At 38.0% G+C, this 27169-nt stretch overlaps 1 protein-coding gene across 1 annotated transcript in view; it reads right to left on the reverse strand.

Annotated features, from left to right (window-relative positions):
• Window positions 1-27169, reverse strand: part of LOC150107468 (NAD(P) transhydrogenase, mitochondrial-like) — a 326339-nt gene that overhangs the window by 253996 nt on the left and 45174 nt on the right. The gene's annotated exons all lie outside the window — the stretch shown is intronic.

Below are 27169 nucleotides of genomic sequence, written 5' to 3' on the forward strand. Positions count from 1 at the left end.
ATAATATAGCTATATTATTATTATTTGTAAGAAATTCTTAAAATTATGTATAATAGTTGTACTAAATTCTAGGTGGGGAAAGTGTGAACAAAAATAGGATATGTATTGCATCTAGATATAGAATCCCTTGCTTTTTTTTTGGCCATTTGCCTATGAGGATGATAATAGTTATACCTGAGTGCTGCCAGATGTGCTATTTTTAAGACTACTCATAAGCAGCTTGTGGAATATCAATGGAAGGTTTTAAAACATATTGAAAGTATATTATCCTTACTAGGACTAAATAATTTTGCACAGACATTGTATTTAAGTTGAAACAAACTTCCTTGAAGCTTTAAAATATTTCTGTTTCTTAAGTAATCATTGTTAAAAAATTTAGAGAGCAAGATATTAAAGTAGCTCTTATGGAGATTGATTAACTGAGGCATTTTTTTTTTTTAGATTTAAGAGATTTTTTAAACATACTTCCATTTTCTGATGAATTATAATATGATTATACTTGTCTTTTACCATTCATTTGCTTTCACAAAATTAATTTGTTATGAATGAAAGTATTTGTATAGTTTCTTTCTCTCTCCCTTGCACACACACACACACATACACATTCTAATCCAACTCAAGAAGATTGAAAAGGTACAGCATATTTTAATATTTTAGTATTGTGAGTAGGATGTGTGGGGTCGGTGAGAATGAGATAATTCAAAAGTCCTGCACTAGAGGCCAAACATGAAACTTCTTCAAGCATCTAGTAATCACAGACGACTACCACTAATAGTTTTCTCATCATTGATAATTGAAAATCATCTGCTTTATAAAGGCATTCACAAACATATCATGCCACAGTGGGATTTGAAGCTATGGCCTGTAGTTTGGATAGCACAGACACCATCCACTCATTAACCAAGTACTACTTTTTATTTATTTTTTTTTTATATGATAAAATGCCATCCACAAGGGCTTTTAATAAGTCAGATTGCTCACATTATATGGTGTCTGGAATATCCTGAAACTTGAGCATTGTTTCTTTTTCAAAGTAACGTCATTCACATTTATATGTTTTTTGCATCATTCTGTCCACTTCATGCAGTAGGTTGCTTTGTTAAAACCTTTTGCATATTGTAGCAGTGGTGATTTTCTGCACTTCTCTGTATAGCTAAAGTTACATTTTATTTATTTTTTTTTGTTTGTTTGCAGTGTTTAAACATTGAAAATGCTCAAACATTGGTTAAAAACTGCACAAAAACATAAATGATGTTACTATTAACTGGACATCTCTATGGTGCTACTTAGTCATTTCCAATACTCATTAATGAAAACCTGCACTAACTGTTATTGATACAAAGCCTGTTTCATCTCTCCTTGAATATGTTCACCGTGAGTGTACTCACAACTAATTTATAGTAAACTCTCTCATTCATTCACCACTGTCCAAATAAAGAAATGCTGTCTTACATCCTTGCTAACCACATATTTTCTCAACTCTGTGCCTTGATCTTTCCCCCTCCAAACTGTATATTGAAAAATTTTTCATACATCTATTCTATAAAACTCCTTTCTCAACTTATGTGTTTCTATCATATCACTTCACTTCTCCCTATCAATCAATTTATGTAACACACAAATCCTTAGTCTGTCTTCATAGGAAGAAGTCTACAGACCTGACACCATCTTGGTCAGCCAGCTCTAAATTCTCTACCACTTCTTCATTCTAAAAAATCCATCAACATCAAATTCCAGAATTGTACCCTTGAGGAGTGTACAGGATATTATGATAATACTACATGAGGAACTTACATCATTACTAACTTCATATCTACAATTTTCCTCCAAATCAATCTGTTATCTGTCAAGACTCCATTATCAGAGCTTATATTTCGTATTCTAAGGCACTTTTTACTGTATCAATCCACCTATATCTTGGTCATCCACTGGGTCATTTTCCTCCTAACCTGGCAGAAAACACTTGTTTTGTTAATCTTTCCTTGCTCATTCTGTTTAAGTGACAATACCACCTGAGATTAGCTCTGCTAATGCATTCCTGGATGATGACAATGTCAAGTTCTTTCCTAACATCCTCGTTTTTAATATGATATTGCCACTGATGCCATCTGTTCATGTACCTAATCTTTCTCAGGACTCATATCTGTGGTCTCTAGTCTTTGGTCAAGTGCTTTATTTCTAGCCCAGCTCTCAGATCCATAAGTTAAAATTGGCTTGAACATTGTCTTGTATACAGCTAATTTAGTGTTTTCACTAATTGATCTTTCTGAGTAATAAATACCAATTCAGGCAATGACAATCAAGGAAAAAAAAAAAGGAGTAACCATAGTATTCAACACTAAATATGAGGATAATCTTCTTGAATGGCAGGCAATATCAAGTAGAGTGATGTTGACAAATTTCAGAATGAGGAACTGGACCTTATTTGTGCCTATGGTACCACAGAAGGTTCTAGTAAGGTAGAAGTGGAGGAATTTTTTGAGGCTTTGGAGAAAGCAAATTGTGTCAGTTGCTTTGGAGAAAGCAACTGACACAATGAAAAAGGAAAAGTTGGTCCCTGTTGGGGATCTAAATAGCAGAGCAGGAAGTAATTGTCAGACATACAAAAATATTTTGGTAAAATTTGGAGTAAAGAGCAAAGCTAATAATAATGGCAAATAACTGTTGGATTTATGCTCAGGAAATGGACTAGTTATATCACTAACACAACGTTCCAACATAAAAATGTGCACAAATTGACATTGAAATGAAGAACATATAAGGAAGTTTTAAAGCAAATAAAACTTGAGCAGCTCTCAGATGTGTGCACTAGACTAAAATACACAAACATTATTCAAGAAAAAAATGAAAGAGTTTGAGAACAGGAACAAAACCTTGGAGATTCAGTGGCAAGCCCTGAAGAAAACATTGATTGATTCAGCCAGAGAGGCATATGGTGAGGATATCTGCAAGAATAGAAAAATCAGAACTCCATGGTGTACACAGAGGCAGTGAAGGAAAAGAAAGCATATCAAAAGTTCCTATCAAATAAGTCAGCTTCTGATCTTAGAGAAAAACAGAGACAAATGTATGAAAGCTAGACACCGTGTAAAACTAGCTAAACATGGGAAGAACATGATAAGAACAAAGTCATGGGAAGACTTTGGTAAGAACATAGAAAATAAATATCAAGTAGGTGGCAAGATATTCTGGAGGTTGTTGAAGAAGCTTAGAAATGGAAGGAGTGCTGTAAAAGGAATTACAGATAATAAATGTGACATGAAAACTGAGAAAAAGACATCCTTGAAGTATGAAGTAATTACTTCGAAAAATTGCTAAATGAAATAAGCAGTGATAAAACACTCAACAGGCATGCAGTCAGGAATACATATCCATACTTGAAGTAGAAAAGGCCATCAAAGGTCTGAAATGTGGCAAGGCAGCAGGGAGTAGATGATATTCGACCAGAAATGCTCAAGTATAGAGGTATAAAAAATCACTCAGCTACTTAGGCACGATTTTTAGTGAGGATGGTAAATTAAATATAGAAATAGACAACAGAATCAACAAAGCTGGTATGGTAGGATGTCAAATGAATAAATTCATATGGAATAAGAGAGAAATTAGTCGGAACACTAAATTAGCTGTATACAAGACAGTGTTCAAACCAGTTTTAACTTATGGGTCTGAGAGCTGGGTCAGAAGTAAAACATTTGACCAAAGACTAGAGACTGCAGAAATGAGAGTTCTGAGAAAGATTAGGGGCATGAGCAGATGATATCAATCACAATATCATATTAAAAATGAGGATATTAGGAAAGAACTTGACATTGTCCGCATCCAGGAATGCATTAGCAGAGCTAATCTCAGATGGTGTGGTCACTTAAACAGAATGGCAGAGGAAAGATTAGCAAAACAAGTGTTCTCTGCTAGGTTGGCAGGAAAAAGACCTAGAGGAAGACCAAGATTTAAGTGGATTGATACAGTAAAAAGTGCTTTAGAAGATAGATATCTAAGATCTGATAATGTTGGAGTCTTGACAGGTAACAGACTGATTTGGAGGAAAAGTGTAGATAGGAAGATAGTAATGGCAATGGCACACTCAGGATTTAATCTTGGAGGGGGCCGAGCACTCAGAATTTAACCTTTGGGGGAGGGGGCTGAGTTGAGTAGACGTTTTGCGAATACACACTACACATTGCATATGACCTATAACTGAGCATCTGCAGTGATCGCTAATTCATAAGTAGCACACAACATAAATAAAAAAAATGAATTTTAATTAGGAAAAGATTTTTGGAAATTTTTCTAGTGTTTTTGTCCTTTTCTTTGGGGGGTGCCCGGGCCCCTTGTCCCCCCCCCCCCTCTGGGTGCGCCACTGAGTAATGATATAAGTTTTTCATGTGGTACTATCATATCCTGATATTACACACCCTTTAGGGCACATGTCAGGAATTTGATGATGATGACTAATTTCTCTCTTATTCCGTATAAATTTATTCAGTTGACTTCCTACCATACTGGCTTTGTTGATTCTGTTGTCTATCTCCATATTTAATTTACCATCTTCACTAAAAATTGTGCAGAAGTAGCTGAAATGTTTTACTTGTTCTATAGGTTCTCCATTCATAATGTAGTTGATATTTTCAATGCTTCTGCTTATTATTATTATTACATGATACTTCCATGAGCCCAAAGACTTATTGAGGGAGGGCACCTACTCTACAACTCTCCATCTCCACCACTCAATCAGCTACACACCAACTACAACTACATCATGAAAATTATGGAAACAACTACTGCATTAGAGCAAAATTTTAGTTTAATATAAACCAAAATAAACACTTGACGTTTATCCTTCACTGTTTACCAGAAGCTTACATATACCACTCAATATATACATTCTAATTCAAATCACCACCCTTTGCAAAAACTTGGAGTCATTAAAACCTTCAAAAACTGAGCTATAACAATTTGCTCTAATGAACAAACTCTTAAACAAGAATTAAAAATTATTAGCAATATATTTATAAATAATGGCTATAGCAAAAATACTATTAATAAAGTTCTTAATAAAACTTCATCAAGAAATAATATAGATTACAGTAAAACCATAGCTATCCCATACATTAAAGAGTTATCAGAAAAAATTTAATAGAATTCTATGCCATTATAATCTTAATGCCACTTTTAAACCTCCTTTAAAATTAAAACACATATTCAACTCCTCTTAGGATCCTCTCTCCCATTGGCACACTCTAGAGTTTATTGCATCAATTGCACCTCTAACTTACCTTATATTGGGGAAAATGGACGTACCATCCCTCTCTGTAAAAAAAGAACACAAACGACACATGAAATTTAACAATTTTGGTGAAGCAAGCATCTCAGATCATGCTCTTAACACCCTACAATGAATATGACTTTAGGACTCTAAGCAATTTTTCAGCTTCTACTAGCCAATATCCATACCAGTTTGTTGTAATTTATATGTATACTTATACAAGTCAAAAATAGTTGGGGAAAATTTGGAGAAAAGCAAAGCTAATAATAACAGCAAATACCTATTGGATTTCTGCTCAGGACATGAACTTTTTATTACTAATACAATGTTCCAACATAAAACTCTTTGACTATGTTATTGTTGATAGACAGTGATGTTTTTTCCCTGGTGCAAGACACCAGAGTGTACAGAGAATTTGAAATTGGAGGTAATCACAATTTAGTCTAGAGCAGGATAAAATTGCATTTCATATTGAAATGAAGAACATTTAAGAAAGTTTTAAAGCAAATAAAATTTGAGCAGCTCTCAGATATGAACTGTAGACTAAAATACACAAACATTAACGTCGCCGTAGCATGTGGCGGTGAATTTGAGCTGTGCAGAAGAAAGTGATTTTTAATTGGTGAATAGCCATTTTTTTCCCCGTTTTTGAGTGCTAAATTGTTTCTCTGAATACGAATGTACTTCAGTGGTTGTTTTTTGGAAGTTAGTTGCTGTCGCAATATAATATATTTTGGTTACCGTCGGAATCGAATGCATAACGGTGGAAGACAAAACGAAGCTAAGTTTTCATTACTGTATTTAGTTATATTTCATTTTATTTAGTGTACCTTAAATGTTTTGTTTTGCTTGTAATTGTTTGTACTTTTTTTCTATTCATTTAACGGAATTTATTAATTGAATAATTAATGATTATGCTACTCGGCAGTAAGGAATGATGGCGGATTCAACTGCAGTTGTAAGTGGCGTATCGCCAAGTCCTCCGCCATTTAAGAACTCGATTATAAGAAATATAAGGGACTTTGTGGCATGCAGTACTTGCGGCATGTATGCGTCTCGAGAATTAGATATGTGGCTTGTTAAAGAGAGCGGAGAGCGTATGTGTGCAAAATGCAGGCAGTGGGAGGAAATAAGTGTCGAATTATCAATATCCGAACTTGCTGCTCCAGGAATGGGGAATGAATGTAGGAAGACAAGTAGCGTGATAGGAGAGAATGAAAAAAATATATATATGAATGAGAAAATAATAGTTGATAGTGTGGAAAGCATGAGTGACTTTGAAAGTTTAGGAGATGGTTTTGTTTGGGAGAGTGAATTTAGATTAAGAGTGACTGACCTGCAGAGGGAGATAGATGAGCTGAAAGAGGAGGTGGAATGTCTTGTGATTGAGAGCAGAAGTATGAAAGATAAGATTATGAGAATGGAAGAGATAAATGCAAGCCGAATCAGAGTGAAGGAGAGAAAGAAATTTGGGAGTGTTAGAAGAGGTGAGAAAGGAAACAAGAGAGGGAATGAGTGAGAGGTATATGGGTGCTAGAAGAGGAGAGAATGGAAACAATAGGAGAGAGGGAATGAGAGAGAGAGGTATGGGAATGCTAGCAGACGAGAGGATGGAAACAGTATGAGAGATGGAATGAGAGACAGATATGAAAGTGCCAGAAGAGGAGAGATGGAATGAGAGAGAGATATGGGAATGCTAGAAGACGAGAGGATGGAAACAGTAGGAGAGACGGAATGAGAGAGGGATATGGAAGTACTAGAAGTGGAGAAAATGGAAACAGTACGAGAGAGGGAATGAGAGAGATGTACGTGAGTGCTAGAAGAGGGGACAATGGAAACGGTAGGAGAGAGAGGTATGGGAATGCTAGAAGAGAGAATAGCAGTAGAAGAGAGGGAATGAGAGAGACCTATGGGAATGAAAGAAGAGGAGAGAATGGAAACAATAGGGGAGAGAGAGAGAATGGTAAGAGGTATAATGTATGGAGACTCAATGATCCGTGGTGTTCAAGATAGGATGAGTGAGGAGTGTTTGCCAGGAGGAACAATAGAAAGGGTGGCTATAGCAATTAAGAGAGGTGAAAGGGTGGATGAGATGATTGTGATGGTAGGAACAAATGATTTGAGTGGTAATGTAAGTCGGGCAGTGAGAAATATGAGATTTTTGCTTGAGGCTGTACGGAAGAAGACAGAGAGAGGAAAAATAGTGTGCGTGTTGCCTAGCTATGATAATGATGAACTGATCAGAAGAGCGGTGATATTGAATGGCATAATAGTGAGAATGTGTGACAAGAGAGGACTGGTATATGTGGATGCTTGGAGTGCGTTTGAGGAAAGAGAGGAATTATATGCGAGAGACCGCTTACATTTGAATGAGGAAGGACGTAAGCATCTGGAGAGATTGCTGCTCTGAACGAGTCAGTGTGTCCCAGGGAGGATGACAGCAGGGGTGGCCTCTTGTGGGAATGGATACTTGGGAGAAGGGAGACAATGTCAGGTAACACTGAGCCCAGTGGAGTCTAGAAGGGATAATGCTGGGTATAGAAACAATGGCATTTATATGTTTTATACTAATGCCAGGAGTATCCGGAATAAAGGAGAGGAATTGGTGGCGCAGATAGCATCAGCCTGGCCAAAAATTATTGGGATCACTGAGAAGTGGTTGACAGAAGGGGATATAATAACAGGAATAGAAGTCGCTGGGTATAGCATTTTTCATCAGGATAGGAGGGGAAAGCATGGTGGTGGGGTACTGCTTATGATAAGTGACGACTTATGTCCTCTAAGAGTGGAGGCTTTGGAAGGCAGTGATACTAAGGATTTTGAAAGCATATGGTGTGAGGTAGATGTGGGCAGAACAGGATATTTAGTGGGGTGTTCCTACAGACCCAGGAGCACAGAGGATGGGGACCAAGAGATGTTTAGACAGCTAAGTTTGGCAAGTGCAAGAAGAATGATTGTTATGGGGGATTTTAATCACAGTAGCATAAATTGGAGAGAGGAAGATGCATGTAGCAATAGGAGAATGGAATTTCTAGAATTCTTGAGGGACAAATGTCTTAGGCAACATGTAATAGAGGGAACAAGAGGTTCAAGAGTTTTGGATTTGGTTATAGCATCAGAAGAGTTGATAATAACTGAGATGACATCTCTCCCACCAGTTGGAGAGAGTGACCATATGGTTTTGACTTGGAAAATGAATAGACATGCAGGAGTATCAAAGAGACGGGAACTTATGTGGAATTATAAAGCAGGTGATTATAATAGTCTTAGACGTCAACTTCAGGAAGTTTCATGGAGGGAGGAATTGGAAGGCCGGGATATCATTAGTGCATGGGAAATTGTGAAAGAATATTTGTTAGCAGCAATGGTAAGTTGTACACCACGAGTGAAGAAGAGGACACAATTTGGAGTAAAGTGGATGACAAACAATATTAAACAGGAATTGCATGCGAAAAAAAAGCTATGGAAGAGATATAAGGAGACAGGTGAAGAGACGATGCATGAAGAATATAAGACACAGGCCAGAGGAGTGACTAGTGTGGTACGGAAAGCGAAACTGGAATATGAGAGGAGGTCGGCCCTAAGATCCAAAGAAAATCCTAGGGAATTTTTTTAGCTATGTGGCCAGTAGGAGGAGAAATGACTGTGAAAGAATGATATTATGGGATAAAAATGGGAATAGAGTGACTGATGCAGAGGACATAGTGAAATTGTTCAATGAACACTTTATTGGAGTATTTCATCCTAGAAGAGTCAGTTTTAATGCTAGAGGGATAGGACTGCTTCGAGGTTTAGAGGTACAGGAGGAGAGTGTGTTTCGGATACTGAGTACTCTGGATATCAGTAAACTTTGGGACTGGATGGTATTTCACCACAAGTTTTGAGAGAATGTGCCAGGGAACTGACAGTGCCTTTAACCTGGCTTTTCAATGAAAGTCTGGCTTCGGCAAAGGTGCCCAGGGAATGGAATAAGATAGCGCCATTGCATAAGGGTGGTAACAGACTGGAAGTGTCTAATTATAGGCTAGTCTGTGTGTCATCAGTAGTTGTTAAGATCTTGGAGAAAGTAGTGAGGGACCGTATACAACATTGGGCTGATGAGGGTAATGTTATCTGTGAGAGTCAACATGGATTTGTGAAAGGGTGCTCTTGTTTTAGCAATATGCTAGCCTTTTATAATAAAGTTACAAGAACATTAGATGAGTGAAAGGCATATACTGCAATTTTCTTAGGCTTAGCAAAGGCATTTGACAGGGTGCCACATAATAAGCTGATATTTAAGTTGCAGCACATGGGTCTGGATGTCAGATTGGTCAACTGGATTCAGGATTGGCTGTCTGATAGGTATCAGAGAGTTGTGTATGGTGGAGCAGTTTCAAGGAAGTAGAGGGTTACAAGTGGGGTCCCACAGGGCTCAGTACTAGGACCTATATTGTTTAACCTTTATATCAATGACATTGCCAGTGGATTGCAAGGGGATATTCAGTTGTTTGTGGATGATGTGAAGCTAGGAAGAATTATTAGTAATAGTGCAGATGTGGTAGCCCTGCAAGAGGATTTGAATAAGCTAGATAGATGGGCAAATGAATGGGGGTGTCAGTTTAATGCAGCAAAATGTAAGGTCTTGAGGTTTGTGAAACATCGATGGGATGCAGCATACTCTATGGGAGGAGTTATGCTGGAGGAAGTAGAGGAGACAAGAGATCTGGGGTTGATGGCTGATAGAAACCTGAAGTTTAGGGGACATATCGCAAAGGTGGTGAAGGTAACACAGAGGATTGCTGCAATTATGAGAAGGACACTGACCTGCAGAGATAAGAGGGTTATCATTCCGTTGTATAAGTCTCTGATCAGACCACACTTGGACTATTGTTCTCAGATTTGGTCTCCAGGATTTGAAGGGGATAAAGTAACTGCGGAAAGGATACAAAGACGGATGACAAAGATGGTTTCAGGACTGTACAAGGATAGTTATGAGGATCGGCTGAGAGAATGTGGACTGCAGAGTTTGGTGGATAGAAGAAGGAGAGGTGATATGATTGAGACTTTTAAACTGTTGAGAGGTGGTTACAGGGTTAACACTGGGGAGTTCTTTCGCTTGGTTGAACAGCAGGAAGGAGTGATGACAAGAGGCCATCCCTGGAAGTTACGAAAGGAAACCGTGAGCAAGAGGGTGAGGAGTGGTTTCTTTGCGTGGAGGGTGGTTGAACCGTGGAATGCATTGCCTGATGGAGTGGTGAGAGCAAGAACGGTCAACGAGTTTAAGGAGTGGTATGATAGACTTTGTGTTTCTTAGGGGAGATCTCCCCTCGATGAGTCTTGACAGACTTTATGTTCTTACGAAGGACCTCCCACGATGAGTCTTTCGACTCTATGGAGGCCTGAATAATAATAATTATTATTATTATTATTATTCAAGAAAAAATGAAAGTTTGAGAACAGGAACCAAACTTTGGAGGTTCAGTGGCAATAAAACCCTGATTGATTCAGCCAGAGAGGCATGTCGTGAGGTTGTCTGCAAGAATAGAAAAATCAGAACTCCATGGTGGACACAGGAAGTTAAAGAGGCAGTGAAGGAAAAGAAGAAAGCATAATAAATTTAGTTTAATCCTTTATCCAAGTGTGAGCAAACAAAGTTTGCACCTGAAAGTATCTTCAGAACTGGGGTAAGATGATACAACACCGGGCAACTCGTTGCAAAGGTGGAGCAAGCTCACAACACTCCTATCTCAGTTTCTCCCATAATGCAAAACACATCTCCTTGCGGATATGTATAATGTTATGCATTAAGGTAAGGGCCACTACCCAGACTAGTTTCGACCTTTATTGAGGTCCCTTCGGTGGGAGCCAGGCCCGAGTGGAGATACCAGGCAGAAGCATTAGCAAGGTCATCTCTACCTATAGGAGTTGCCAAACGGTGTGCTACCTTTTTTTATTAAATTACTCTGGATTTAGAGAAAGATGTTGAAAGTTTATTTTTCACTTGGTTAGACTATAATAAATTTAGTTTAATCCTTTATCCAAGTGTGAGCAAACAAAGTTTGCACCTAAAAGTATCTTCGGGACTGGGGTAAGGTGGCACAACACCGGGACCAGTACCACCTTACCCCAGTCCTGAAGATACTTTCAGGTACAAACTTTGTTTGCTCACACTTGGATAAAGGATTAAACTAAATTTATTATAGTCTAACCAAGTGAAAAATAAACTTTCAAGAAGAAAGCATATCAAAAGTTCCTGATATGCAAATAAGTCAGCTTGTACTCTTAGAGAATACAGAGACAAATGTAAGAAAGCTAAACAAAAGTCATGGGAAGCTTTCAATTTCTGAATTGTGTACCAATCCTTCCTACTCTTGGTTGCTCTTTTTATTACAGATGTGTATTGGACCCAGAATTCTTTTTGGTTGTGACAATGGATGTGCCTTGCTTGGGCTCTGGCACAAAAAGCCATGGGGTATCTGTAAAAGATACTCTAAGACTTCTTATGTGCTTCCTCAGTTAGTATTACACCCTGGTTTAGGAAAACATGGAAAAAAATAGAAGTTTTGGGAACTACAGTTGCTAATGAGAAATCATCTGACCAAAGCAGAATCAAATTCTGCTGAAGATGATAAGGTGAGCCAGTCAGCTTGCTTGATTTTCCATCATGTTATCTGTGATATAGTACATAGTAACCTGTGTAGAAAACTGGATATGTTGGGAAAATGATCACTCTCAAATAAGTTCTCATCAGAGTCCCACTAAAAATATGGAAAAGGGAGAGTAAGCAAACAATTAAGTCAATGGTAACAAATGCTCAGGTAGACATAGAAGAAAGTGTTGCATCCTGTGTTTAAGAGGGAGAGGTTTACAGAAAAGCCACATACAGAGGTATACAGGAAAGCCCAGGCAGATACATTCACAAACTTTCTCGTCATTACACCCCCCCCCCTTAACAATATGGCATCACTAAACATTAACCAATAGAGCCTATAACCTTTGTTCCAGTGAGCCTTCTCTTCAGCAGAACTTAATCATATACACCATACCTTCCTATCTAATGGCTACAGTTCCCACGGTATCAAAAAATAACCAATCTTTCCTCCAATCCTCGACCATCTCTTCAGAAAGATTTCAGTAATGCTATCAACATTTCGTATGTGCAAGGCATTTCAGAAAAAATAGTCAGAATCTTAAAGAAATACACTCTCTACATGGCTTTTGTTTTCAAGCCCTACCAAAATCTTGGTGCCCTCATACGTTCTACTAAAGATCATTTCCCTTCCCTCTCTGTGCCTGGAGTATATAAAATGCCCTGCAAGTTAGTCTACTATAGGTAGACATGAAGATCAAACAACATCTGCTTGGATGTGCACAAAAAATACATCTGCAATCATGATTATGGTCAATGAGGCCATGCAGACCACACTTTAGATATAGTTCTGTAACATATTCTGTCTGCTGCATTATTGTAATATCTTCTTTTATTCTTATTTTTACTAATTAGCAGTGCACACTTTCTCTCCTATAACCTTTCTCACTTACTCTACTGCATATTATGTTTATCCACCTTCCGTATTTACTAGTAATATGCATATGAACACTGGAAAATTTATTTGTAAGTAAGACTGCGCCATCCAATATATCAATATTCGGCATAAGACTCAATAAAACGTCCAGTAGATCTCTCTCTCTCTCTCTCTCTCTCTCACTAGTGTAAATTCCTTCAACAAAGTTTACATAAATAGTCGTGGTTCTTAAGCAATTAAACTGTGCTTTTATTGCCTTAGTTGTTTCCTGCTCACAAGTCCGATTATTTTTAGAAACAGTGCATTGTAAAATAAAGGATCAGGCAGCACTCTTTTAACAAATAATTAAACATATTTATTTACATTAATATGAAATATACATGAATCAAATGACAGGCAGATTGCTTTTTCTACCCATCTATAAAATCTTCAGCATAAAATTAGAACCCTTTTACTTCAACACTAAATAATGTCTTTAACTCCAAAACTTATTTACTCTCATCTTACAAATTCAACTTATTAAACTTCTAGTTTACTCGCAAAGAGGTTAGCTAACTCTCTGCTAAGTTATTTTTACAAATTTGATATCAACTTCTAACATGCCAACTCTCTTATGGACACTTCTTATTACTATTAAACTAATTCTTAACAGTCCATATATAACATATCTCCTGGATTATAAGAGACAATGTACAAAAGGATGAAACTTACAGAGGCTCTGTATCGCACAATCAGTCAAGAGTCTTGCACTAAAGTTTTTATGGCATAATTACTTTCATCTGGAGTTTTAGGCTTCCTTCAGGAGTGTCTTGCTTCAGCAGTATCATGTTGGGATACTGGCAGGTTTTTGGACTGCAATCTGTGGTACTTGAATAGCACATGCAAGAGGTTTCAGCATACGGGCAAATTCTCCTCTGGATCCTACTTCGGGAACTTCTGCTTCTAACTGACGACTGGCTCTCTTCGGTAACAGCGCTTCGCCTTTGCTCTCTTGGCACTTGGATCGCAGCTCTCCTCTGTCAGTAACTGGACCTGGACCATCCTGCTTTTCTCTGCCGCCACTGCTCTGGTTCCAACTGCCTCTCCTCTGCCAACGACCAAAATCCCCATATGCTCAGCTCAGTCCCCTTTTATTTTGTGATCTCGGGTCCTTCCACTAAGGGTAGTAAACCCAGAAGAATTTGGCATGACTCTTTCATCTTCTCCTAAGTTAGACCTGCTCTTTGTTCTCCTCTGAGCACTCCCCCTTTTTTTTTTTTATCTTGCAGGTCAGCAGAAACTTGTCTGAACCTAGCGGCACTCTTAGATACCAACTTTAAAGGTGTTATGCACAGAGCTTGCAAACAACTTTCTCATACAACTGTAAACAACTTTCTTATGCCCTCACACATAGCTATATACAAAGTTCCGATGGCAAGCATTGCCTTTGTTTTTGATGTTAAAACAGTAAATACAGTCACTTCTCATAGGGTTAACTACATTAATATTTAGCAAAATATACATAGAAACAAATAAGGTTATTTACAGTTCTCATTAGATTTGACCTATGTAAAAATTGATGTAAAGCGCTTTGGTATTTTTAAGCTCCATCGAATTTTACAGTTCATAGAATCAGCAGGAAAAAGACCACTGCTCCATCTCAATAAATTTAGAAGAGAAAAGACTATATTTAGAATCTGCAACTGCTCTCAAAAATCAACCTAATCAAAATAAATATGGTTACATTAAACTTCTCAAAATATGGGAAACACTAATACTTCGAGATCCCATTTAACATCCTAGGCCACCAAGAGGCATCCACAGAACAGTGCCCCACCTAGTTAGGACTCTAGTCTTTCATCAATGTTTCACTTAACTGTCTTGCCTTTGTGCCTGTATATGTTATAAGTCTCATATTGTAATCCCTGAAGAATGTCTCAGTGACTGAGATGAAACACTGGAACATTTTTAATCCTTTCTTAGTACTGTTTCACTCTATTAAGCCTCCAACAAGAGTTTCTCCTAGCAATTACACATTATCACACAAATAACTTGTTCAAAAAGCTACAATTATAAGGTGTAAATGGGACATGATAAATTATTATTATTATGATGATTCAGGCCTTCACGAAGTCATAAAACTAATTCTGATATGACCATTCTAGAAAACACAAAGTCGATCATACCACTCCTTGAATTCATTCACTGTTTGTGATCTCACACTCTATCAGGCAATGCATTCCACGGTTCAATCACCCTCCCCGCAAAGAAACTGTTTCTGACCCTCTAACTCACAGCTTCCTTTTGTAAGAGAATGAGGAGTGGTTTCTTTGCATGGAAGGTGGCTGAACTGTGGAATGCATTCCCTAATCTTGGAGAAATTAGTGAGGGACCATATAACACGTTGGGCAAATGAGGGTAATGTTATCTGTGAGAGTCAACATGATTTGTTTAAGGGGTGCTTGTACTTTAGTAATATGATTGCCTTTTATAATAAAACGATGAAAGCAGTTGATGAGGGAAAAGCACACCCTGCCTTTTTTTGGATTTTACAAAAGGCATTTGACAGGGAACTACATGATAAACTGATATTTAAGTTGCAGCACATGGGTTCAGATGTCAGGTTAGTGAACTGGATTCAAGACTGATTGGCTATCTGATAGGCAACATCAAGGAGCAGAAGGTTAAAAGTGGGATCCACAGGGTTCAGTAGTGGGACCTGTATTGTTTAACCTTTATATCAAACTCTGCAGTCAACATTCCCTCAGCCTGTATTCATACCTAATATTGTACAGTCCCGATACTATCTTTGCTATACGCACCTACACCCTTTCCGCAGCTAATTTATCCCCTTCAAATCCTGGAGACCAAATTTGAAAACAATAGTCCAAGTGTGGTCTGATTATGGCTTTATATAATGAAATGACAACTCTTATCTCTGAAGGTCAGCATCCTCAGTATTGCAGCAATCCTCTGAGTTACCTTCACCACCTTTATAATATGCTCCATGAATTTCAGGTTTCTATCAATCATCACCCACAGATCCCTTGCCTCCTCCTATCTCCTCCAGTACAGTCCCTCCAACACAGTATACAGCCTCCTATCAATGTAAGACTTTACATTTTGCTGCATTAAACTGACACCCCCATTCATTTGCCCATCTGTTCAGTTTAAATCCTCTTACAATGCTACCACATCTGTATTATTACTATATTTCCAAGCTTCACATCATCTGGAAACAACTGAATATCTCCCTGCAATCTGCTGACAATGTCATTGATATAAAAGTTATATAATACAGGTCCCAGTACTGAGCCCTGTGGGATCCCACTTGTAACCTTCTGCCTTCTTGATATTGCTTATCAGATAGCCAATCAATCCTGAATTCAATTCACTAACCTAACATCTAAACTCATGTGTTGCAACTTAAATATCAGCTTATCATGTAATTTCGTGTCAAATGCCTTTGTAAATTCCAAAAAAAAAAAAAGGCAGAATATGTCTTTCTGTCATCAACCGCTTTCGTCATTTTATTATAAAAGGCAATCATATTACTAAAACATGAGTACCCTGTAAAATCCATGTTGATTACATGGATTTTACATTACCCTCATCTTCCCAATGCTTTATATGGTCCCTCACTAATTTCTCCAAGACCTTAACTACTGATGAAACACAAACTAGTCTATAATTTGACACTTCCAGTCTGCTAACACCCTTATGCAATGGTACTATCTTATTCCTCCTTCCACTCCTTGGGTACCTTTACCTTGGCCAGACTTTCATTGAAAGCAAGGTTAATGGAGCTGTCATTTCTTTAGCACATTCTCTCAAAACCCTTGGCAAAATTCCATCCAGTCCCACTGCTTTATTGAAATATAGAGTACTCAGTATTTGAAACACACTCTCCTCCCTCAATCCTGCTCTATCCCTCTAGTATTAAAACCTACTTCTCCAGGATGAAATACCCCAATAAAGTGTTCATTGAACAACTCCACTATGTCCTCTGCATCAGTCACTCTATTCCCATTTTTATCCAACAATGTCATTCTTCCACAATCATTTCTCCTCCTACTGGCCACATAGCTAAAACATTCCTTAGATCTCAGGGCCAATCTCTTCTCATATTCCAGTTTTGCCTTTCTTAACATACTAGTCGCTTTCCTGGTCCGAGTCACATTCTTCATGCATCTGCTCTCCACTCCTCTCTTTATATGTCTTCCATAACCTCTTTTTAACCTGCAGTTCCTGTTTGATATTGTTTTTCATCCACTTTACACCAAATTGTGTCTTCTTCACTTGTGGTATACAGCTTACTATTGCTGTTATTCACAATTTCCCAAGCACTAATGATATCTCACCCTTCCAATTCCTCTTTCCACAGAACTGCCATAAGTGATATCTAAGACTATCATTATCACCTGCTTTATAATTCCACATGCATTCCTTTCTCGTTGATATCCCTGCAAGTCTATTCATTTTCCAAATCAAAATCACATGGCCACTCTCTCCAACTGAGGGCAGAGATGCCATCGCAATTATAATCAGCTCTTTTGATGCTATGACCAAATCCAAACTTCTTGAACATTGTGTTCCTTCTACCAGATGCTGCCTAAGACATTTGTCCCTCAAGAATTCTAGAAATTCCATTCCCTTATTACAACATGCAGTTTCCTCTTCCCACTTTATTCTGCTGTAATTAAAATCTCCCATAACAATCATTCTTCTTGCACCTGCCAAGCTCAACTGCCTAAAGGGCAGTTGGTGGTATTAAACTGCAAATCAGTAGTGAAAAATGAAGGTGGTCAAAATGCCTTTCTGGTTGGCCAAGTGGTTAATACATTTGCACTCCAGCCAAAAGGCTGCAGATTCAAATCCCGCATGGACATGGATGTTTGTAATTGTCTGTGGAAATACTAGTGGTAGTGGTGGTGGTGAGCGATTGATGGCATTGGAGTAGTTGTGGTTAGTTGTAGTTGTAAACTGAGTGGTGGAAACAGACAGTTGTAGAGTAGGTACCCTCTCCTCGATGAAATCTTTGGACTCCCTGGAGGTGTCACGTAATAATAATAATATGCATATAATATGAAGAGCTAACCAGCTCTGATCCATGTCCAATTCACACCTTGTGACACATCCTGTTTTAGGTATTACATGTATATACATTCAAATTTTGTTTAATGGCATGCTTGGTTTACATCTTTTCATTTAGCATTTAAGTTTCATTGCCCTACATGCATCTGTTCTTTGTCACTTAATCCATTTACAGTCACACATTGCTCACATGACTGCATAAATGATCGATTGTGGCATGCATGGAACACGGTAGATGGTGGTTATATACACGGTAGTGATGGTAGAAGCTGCCTAGTCAGTTGTTCTCCAGGCGTGCTGTTGATTGGTTCTGTATATCTCTGACTTCATTTTTATATTTTTTTTGGTATCGATGGTAGTATTGAATGATTTATGATTATGCACTACTGTGTGTACTTCAATAATGTACCATAAATTAATTTAATTTTAGATTGTTATTATTAAGAAAGATTCATAAAATTAAACGATAGCTCCTAAGAGATCTCAATCATCTGAAGCTGGTTCTGCAGGTAAAGCATCAAGAAAGGCCATCAGTTTAGCCACAAAACAAGCAATAATAATAAATAAAAAAATGTTGAATAAGAGCAAAAAACAGAACACCCTACACAGTTCCTTCAAACCTCTGGCAAGAGTTTCTCCTTCCACCTCAGCAGAAGGAAACACTGTCACCCCAGAGATTCCTCTTGCAGAAGAAGTAGTACAGAGGTAATTAGTGCACAAATGCACTAATCATCTCACCTCTCCGTCACCTCAACCTTAGTATGTACAAAACCACGATAAAGCTTTATTATTATTACTATTATTACATGACACTCCACAAAGAGTTCTTGGACTCATCGAGAGAGGGCACCTACTCTACAGCTCTCCGTCTCCATCAATCCACCAACTACAACCACCATCTACACCAATGGCATCTACCGTTCACCACCACTAGTATTTTCACAGACAATTACAAACATCTCTGCCCAGGGCAGGATTCAAACCCGCAATCTTTTGGTGGGAGAGCAGATATGCATAGATGTTAATTAATATGCATAAAAACATTACTTATGACCTTAAAAACATTTACAAAGCTTTAAAGGAATAGCTTTGGGGGAAACAATTTTTTTTTCTTCTAAGGTCTCTGAAATGAATTACATAAAACCCCACTGGACATAATTTGTTTACTGTCACTTTTTCCTGAACAAATTAGTGATGTTAAATGGGTCATGTGTGTATCAGCCTTGCATAAGAGGTACCAAGACTTATGACACAACAATGCCATGTGGGAGAAAGTAATTTAGAAAGTAGAAAGGAATACCTAGATACTAAACAAATGAGGACAGGCTTGTAATTTGAGACTTAGCCAACCAAACTATATTCAGTACTGCCTTAAACTACAAACAAAAATAATACTACATCATGACAAAATGTCATGATGGATGAGACATCATCTGAATAAACAAGGCTTTCTGCTGTTTTCATCAGGGAATGGATGAGCAGTGAAAACTCAGTTACTTTTCAAATTAATTTCACACTTAGCAGATGTCAATCTTATTAGTCAATAAGGTGGAAGGATTTGATAGTATATCAACCACACCTCTTAAGGAAATTATTAATTGACTTAAGGAATTCAAAACGTACAATAGAATATAAATTACATTAAACTTTACTATATATTTCCAATAGTTCAGCAACTTCACGTTGCCATTTTCAACGGAACTTACAATAAAGGCACGTGCACGCAGGCACTATATACAGTAAAAAAAAAACATTTTTTACTGTATGTAGTGCCTGCGTGCATGTGTCTTTATTGTAAGTTCCTTTGAAAAATGGCAACGTGACGTTGCCAAAAAAAATTCGAAATATATATTAAAGTTTAATTTAATTTATATTCTATTGTATGTTCTGAATTCCCTAAGTCAATTAATAATTATGTATAACCAGCATATAAGCCTTTCTATGAGAACTCTTAAGGGAATGTTCCGGCGAGTTAACAACAGCTTTAATTTTCCTCTTTAAAATTAGTCTTAGATTGGCACAATTCCAAAAGAGCAGAAAGGGGACAAAATGGTTCCACTTCATAAAGAGGATGATAAGATTAAGGCTCAAATTATAGGCCAGTCTGCTTATCTAGAGTTGTGATCGAGAGAGAGAGAGAGAGAGATACTAGTGAGCATCAAGATTCAGAAATGGATTGACAGAAGTAGAAATGTCTTTGATGGAGAGCATGGGTTTGATAAAGGTTTAGTAATCTTCTAACTTATTATAACAAGATGACAAATGCATTAGACAAGGGGGAGGCATACACAGTAGTATGTTTAGATTTTGCAAAGATCTTTAATAAACTGCCACATGCAAACTGGCAATTAAATTGGAACAAATGGAGTTGGATGGTAGATAAGTGCACTGGATTGGAGATTGACTGTCTGATAGGTATCAGCAAGTTGTGTACGTGAGGGTGATATATCCCAATGGTCTGTTTTGGAGTCGTGGTTGTTTAACTCTTATGTAAATGCCATTGGGAAGGATAGTGATATACAGTTATTTGCAGATGATGATACAAAGTTCAGGACAGTTATGATGAGTAGAAAAGATATTGTTGCTTTGCAAGAAAACTTGAATAGACTGGGTGAATGGGCAATAGGGTGGCAGTTGCCAGGTCAATGTATCAAACTGTCAAGTTTTAAAATTTGAGAAACAAAGATAGGATGGGAAATCTTAGAGAAAGAAGAGAAGTTGAAAGATCTGGGAGTAATGGTGGACAGAGACCTGAAGTCTCAGGGATATTTTGCTAAAATTGTGAGGAGAGCACAGCATACATATTATTATTATTATTAGACACCTCCAGGGAGTACAAAGACTCATCGAGGAAGGGCATCTACTCTACAGCTCTGTCTCCACCACTGACCACAACTACACCAACGCCATCTACCACCGACCACCATGGCCTTATGGATGTTTGTGATTGTTTCGGGAAATACCAGCAGCAGTAGTGGTATTTCCTGAGACAATCACAAACATCCATGCCCACAGTGGGATTCAAACCCGCAGCCTTATGGCTCGGGAGCGGATATGCTAACTACTCGGCCAGCCATGCTGGCATATATAAAAGTATATTCGAACATATAGAAGTAAAGATGTTATGATTCCACTGTATAAGACTTTGAGCAGAGACTGTATATGGATTACTGTATATAGATTTAGTTGCCTGGTTTACATCAGGATGAAGAGATGCTGAGGAGGATTCAGAAATGATGATGATTATTATTATTATTCAGGCCTCCATGGAGTCAAAAGACTCATCATGGGAGGTCCTTTCTAAGAAACACAAGTCTATCAAGACTCATCGAAGAAGGTTCCTCCTAAGAAACACAAAATCTATCATACCACTCCTTAAATGCATTGACCGTTCTCGCTCTCACCACTCCATCAGGCAATGCATTCCATAGTTCAACCACCCTCCATGCAAAGAAACCACTCCTTATCCTCTTTCTCACAGTTTCCTTTCGTAACTTCCAGGGATGGCCCCCTTGTCATGACTCCTTCCCGCTGTTCAACCAAGTGAAAGAACACCCCAGTGTCAATCCTGTAACCACCTCTCAACAGTTTAAAAGTCTCAATCATATCACCCCTCCTTCTTCTATCCACCAAACTCTGCAGTCCACACTCCCTCAGCCGATCCTCATAACTAACATTGTACAGTCCCAACACCATCTTTGTTATTCGCCTTTGTACCCTTGCCATGGTTAATTTCTCCGCTTCAAATCCTGGGGACCAGATCTGAGAACAATAGTCTAAGTGTGGTCTGATCAGAGTCCTGTACAACAGAATGATAACCCTTTTATCTCTGCAGGTCAGTATCCTTCTCACTATTGCAGCAATCTTCTGTGTTACCTTCACTACCTTTGCAATATGTCCCCTAAATTTCAGGTTTCTATCAATCATCAAACCCAGATCTCGTCTCTCCTACTTCCTCCAGTTTAACTCCTCCTTGAGTTTAACTCAAGACCTTACATTTTGCTGCATTAAATTGATTGAATAAAGTAGTTTTGGGTCTCTGTAACAAACTGAGAAAATGCAAATTGCAGAGCCTGGTGAATAGGAGTAGGTGGGGGGACCATGAGATGACATACAAGTTGGTAATTACCAGATTAATGTGGATGAGATTTTTCACAGAACAGCCATACACAGGGGAAGAACAAGAGGCCCATCTCTGGAATCTGTATAAGGAGGGAATAAACAAGTAGGTAAGGAATAGGTTTTTTGTGTGGAGAGTGTGGGTGCATTGCCTGAAAGTGGTGAATGCATTTATTTAAGTCATGTATGATGAGCTGCATGTGAGAGAGTGGGATCTCCTACAATGAGTCTCTTGACTCCATGGAGGTTTATTGATGATAATAACAATTGAATTAAGAGTCCAAGAATGATCCAACTTTTGTATTAAAATGTCCAAAGATTATCAGGATGTCTTTGGACAATTTTAATGCTCTTTTGCTTTACATCTGATGGATGAGATTCTTGAAGATTTAATGGGCCCTATATATGCTATGGTATTTATAAGATCATTCCTGATTACAATTACTTTCCTGTGCTCCTGATCTCTTCTTCCAGAGTAGTACATTCTTCCTTCACTTTCATGTAGTGAATGCTGCAATAATATTATTATTATTATTATTATTATTCAGTCCTCCATGGAGTCAAAAGACTCATCGTGGGAGGTCCTTCCTAAGAACATAAAGTCTGTCAAGATTCATCGAGGGGAGGTTCCCCTTAAGAAACACAAAGTCTATCATACCACTCCTTAAACTCATTGACCGTTCTCGCTCTCACCACTCCATCAGGCAATGCATTCCACGGTTCAACCACCCTCCATGCAAAGAAACCACTCCTTACCCTCTTGCTCACAGTTTTGTTTCGTAACTTCCAGGGATGGCCTCTTGTAATCACTCCTTCCCGCTGTTCAACCAAGCGAAAGAACTCAATAGAGTCAACCCTGTAACCACCTCTCAACAGTTTAAGTCTCAATCATATCACCTCTCCTTCTATCCACGAAACTCTGCAGTCCACATTCCCTCAGCCAATCTTCATAACTATGCTTGTACAGTCCTGAAAACATCTTTGTCATCCATCTTTGTATCCTTTCCACAGTTAATTTATCCCCTTCAAATCCTGGGGATCAAATCTGAGAACAAATCTAAACAAAGCATGTTGTTATTGTGCTAACCTTAGAGATATATCAAGAGATCATATTTTTTTTGTATGGAAGAAAAATTATTATTCTTAAAATGCCTTAATGAGAGATTTTGCTTTTTGTTCTTTTCCTCACATGAGAACAAAGAAGAGTATATCGATTAAATGTGAACTTAAAATATTAAGAAAAAAGAAATATAAGAGCATGTACATGATTTTATAAAGTAATGACAGAATCCAGTGTTATTTACAACATCCACTTATACCCACCTTTTCAATTATAGTGAAAGCACTGCACAAAAATGTAAATAAAAACTCATTATTATTACCCCAAGACCTCATGGAGTCCAAGACTCATCTGGGAGGTCCTTTTATCACACACATCTCATCATACTGTGTCTTATACACACTCAAACTCCCTGCAGACACCACACCCTCAGGCAAGGCATTCCAATCATTCACAACTCTGTATGAAAAAAACCTGCATCTCACTCCCCTACTCACACCCTCTTTATACAGTTTTCAGGGATGACCTCTGGTTCTCCCCTGATCTCCCACTATTCTCTGTAGAACTTCTCCACCATTGATCCTATAACAATCTCTTACCAACTTGTAGGTCTCTATATCTTCCCTCTTCCTCCTGTCCACCAGACTCTGCAAATTACATCTTCTATATCTTTCCTCATACTCGACATTCCAGAGGTCAGAAACTACCTTAGTCAGTCGTCTTTGGACCCTTTCCAACATCTCTTCATCCTTCTGAAAACCCGGTGACCAAATCTGGGCACAATAGTCCATGTGTGGCCTAATCAAAGCCTTATACAATGAAACAAGAATGTCCCTACTTCTACACGTCAGTGTCCTCCGCATCATTCCCCAGAAGCCTTTGTGTTGTCTTCACAATTTTGGCAATGTGTCCCCTAAATTTTAGATCCTTATCCACTATCACCCCCAGATCTCTTATTTCCTCTACCTCCAACAATATATTCTCACCAAGCATAAATTCTGCATCCCATTTTTGTTTTCCAAATTTTAAAACCTTACATTTTGCAACATTGAACTCACATCCACATTTCCATGCCCAATCACTGAATCTATTCAAGTCTTCCTGTAAGGCCACAACATCTTCACTACATTTCATGGTTCAGCCCAACTTTGCATCATCTGCAAACAAATCAATATCTCCATCCAAATCTTCACCTATATTATTAATATACAAGTTAAACAGCAATGGACCTAAAACAGACCCCTGAGGCACTCCGCTAGTGACTTTCGCTCCCCCATACACAACTTGTTGATACCTATCAGATAGCCAGTCTCCAATCCAATGCACCAATCTAATATCCAACCCCCATCTGCTCTAGTTTGACTGTCAACCTATCATGAGAGATTTGGCTTTTTGTTCTTTTCCTCACATGAGAACAAAGAAGAGTATATCGATTAAATGTGAACTTAAAATATTAAGAAATATAAGAGCATGTATATGATGTTATAAAGTAATGACAGAATCCAGTGTTATTTACAACATCCACTTATACCCACCTTTTCAATTACAGTGAAAGCACTGCACAAAAATGTATATAAAAATTTTAAAAAAAAAAGCCTTTGCGAAATCCAAGTATATTACTGTGTATCCTTTTTCTCTGTCCAAGGAAGCAGTCACTTTATTGTAATAAGTAAGTAGATTACTAAAACATGACCTCCCTTTAGCAAATCCATGCTGTCCATCAAAGATAATACCATTGTTATCAACCCAACTCTGGATCCTAGTTCTCACAAGCTTCTCCAACAACTTAACCACAACACCTGACACACAGATAGGCCTAAAGTTTGATGCTTGAGTTCGATCACCTCCTTTATGAAGTGGCACAATCTTTGCCCTCCTTCCACTCCATAGGAACTTGACCGAGTGCAAGACTCATATTAAAAAAATATGTCAAGGCAGGTGTCAATTCCATGGTACATTCTTTCAGAATACATGGCGATATATTATCAAGTCCCACAGCCTTATTAACATTTAGTTAACTCAACTCCCCATACACCTCTTGCTCACCTACAGTCAGTCTCTCCACCCCATCATCAACTGCTCTCAATCCCTCCATGAAGTCACATTCACAAGATTGAAAGATCTTTATAAACTGTTCATTAAGTATCTCCACCACACATTCTGCATCAGCTGTCTTTATACCATTTTCTCCAATCAATGTCATCCTTCCAGAATTATTCTTTCTTTTGCTTGCTACATATCGAAAGAATTCCGTAGGATTCTTTTTGGCTTCATTATCCAACTGCTGTTCATACCACTCTTTAGCTACCCTCACCAACCAAGTCACCCTCCTTGCTTGGTCTTTGTAGACCTCATGGTTACAGTAAAACCCCGAAGTTACGCGGTAGGTGGGACCAACAAAAAGCACGTAAGTCGAATTCGCGTAACTCGGAGTATAATTTTGCATGTAATTTATATATATATATATATATATATATATATATATACAAACATACAATTGGGACCAAAGGTTTACAAAAACACCTATATTTTTTAAGAAATATAATCATAATTGTAGTTTTTCGTACATAAAAAAAAAAGTTATTCCGATGTCGATGGTTTCATAAAATCTAATAGATTAGTCTGACGGCATAATGTCTTTTTCTTGTCACACAAAATTTCTTCATAACAAGCTAATGATTTTTTTATTCCCCACCCTGTGGCCAATTCGTTCCTCGTTAGAATCTATGTCCTCCAAAATCTGTAAACCTTTCTTTTATGATTGTTTTTACTGTGGATTCCTGTAGATTGAACTTCTTTGCTAGCTCACAAATTTTCATTCCGCCTTCAAAATCCTTAATAATGTTGAGTTTTGTTTCCAAAGTCGATGTTTTTCTTTTCTTGCTAGCAGTAGAAGAATCGGACTTGCTTCTTTTGGATGACATTATTATTTTTTATGTGATAAAATTTTTATCAACAACATAACATTAAACAATTGCAAGGTTTCTAGATTATAAAAATCGTGTATGAATGGAGACCGTGCGAAACACATCAGTACTTGTTCACAGCATGTGCGACACTGGCGAATATCGCCGGCACCTGAAAGATACGACTAGTGGTAAGGTATGAAGCAGGACGGGAATACGTACATATAAGAAACCAAGTAACTCCTGATTCACGTAAGTCGGGGTATGACTGTATTTCCACTTCTCTTATGATGCCTCCACAATGCCCTTTTTCTCTGTATCGCATGCTTAATCTCTTTATTCATTCATCTCACACCCACCTTATTTAACCTTCTCACCCTTGGAATACATTTAGACATTACATCTACTAAACAGTTTTTGAAAATTCCCGCTGCATTGATCTCTTTTCCAGTTAACTCCTCATTCCATGCTACACCCACAAACTGTCTCCTGAGCTCATCATAATCACCCCCCCCTTGTAGTTCCACATATACCTCTTTTCTCACAGGGGTCCTCACACTGCTGGCAACTACCCAGGTAATCACCTCATGGTCACTTTCACCAACTGGTGGATGATTTGACACCTCATTTATAATTACATCCTCTGATGAGATAACCAAATCCAAAATCCTCAATCCTCGTGTGCCCTCTGTTACATACTGTCTGAGGTGGTTATCCCTCAAAAACTCAAGAAACTCATTTTCTTTACTTCCAGTTGCTATCTCATCAATCCAGTCTATATTGCCATAATTAAAATCACCCATAATGATCACCCTTTTCTTATTTACTTGGCTAATTTGACTATACATTTCACTATTACCACCATCCACATTACCTGGTCTATAACAACATCCCACCAAGTATTTGATTCCATTCACCTCTATCTCACACCACACTGCCTCAAAACCACTGGCACTATTTCCGTCTTGCATCTCTACTTTGTGTGGACATAACCCTTTCTCTATCATCAATAGCACTTCCCCTCCCTTTTTACTCCTTCTATCCTCACAAAACACATCATACCCTTCCATCTCTATTCCCATCAGAATGTCATCCTCTTCCAACCATGTCTCACTTATTTCGACAATCTTCGGGTGAACAGACGCAATTAGTGCAACCATTTCATCTGCCTTGTTTCTTATACTTGTAGCATTTGTATACAAACACAACAGCTCATTTCTGGATCTATAGCTAGTTCTAC

This window comes from Typopeltis vanoorti, chromosome 4 (assembly GCF_054136105.1).
Source record: "Typopeltis vanoorti isolate ZY-2024b chromosome 4, IOZ_Tvanoo_1.0, whole genome shotgun sequence".
In the NCBI taxonomy this organism is placed as follows: Eukaryota; Metazoa; Arthropoda; class Arachnida; order Uropygi; family Thelyphonidae; genus Typopeltis; species Typopeltis vanoorti.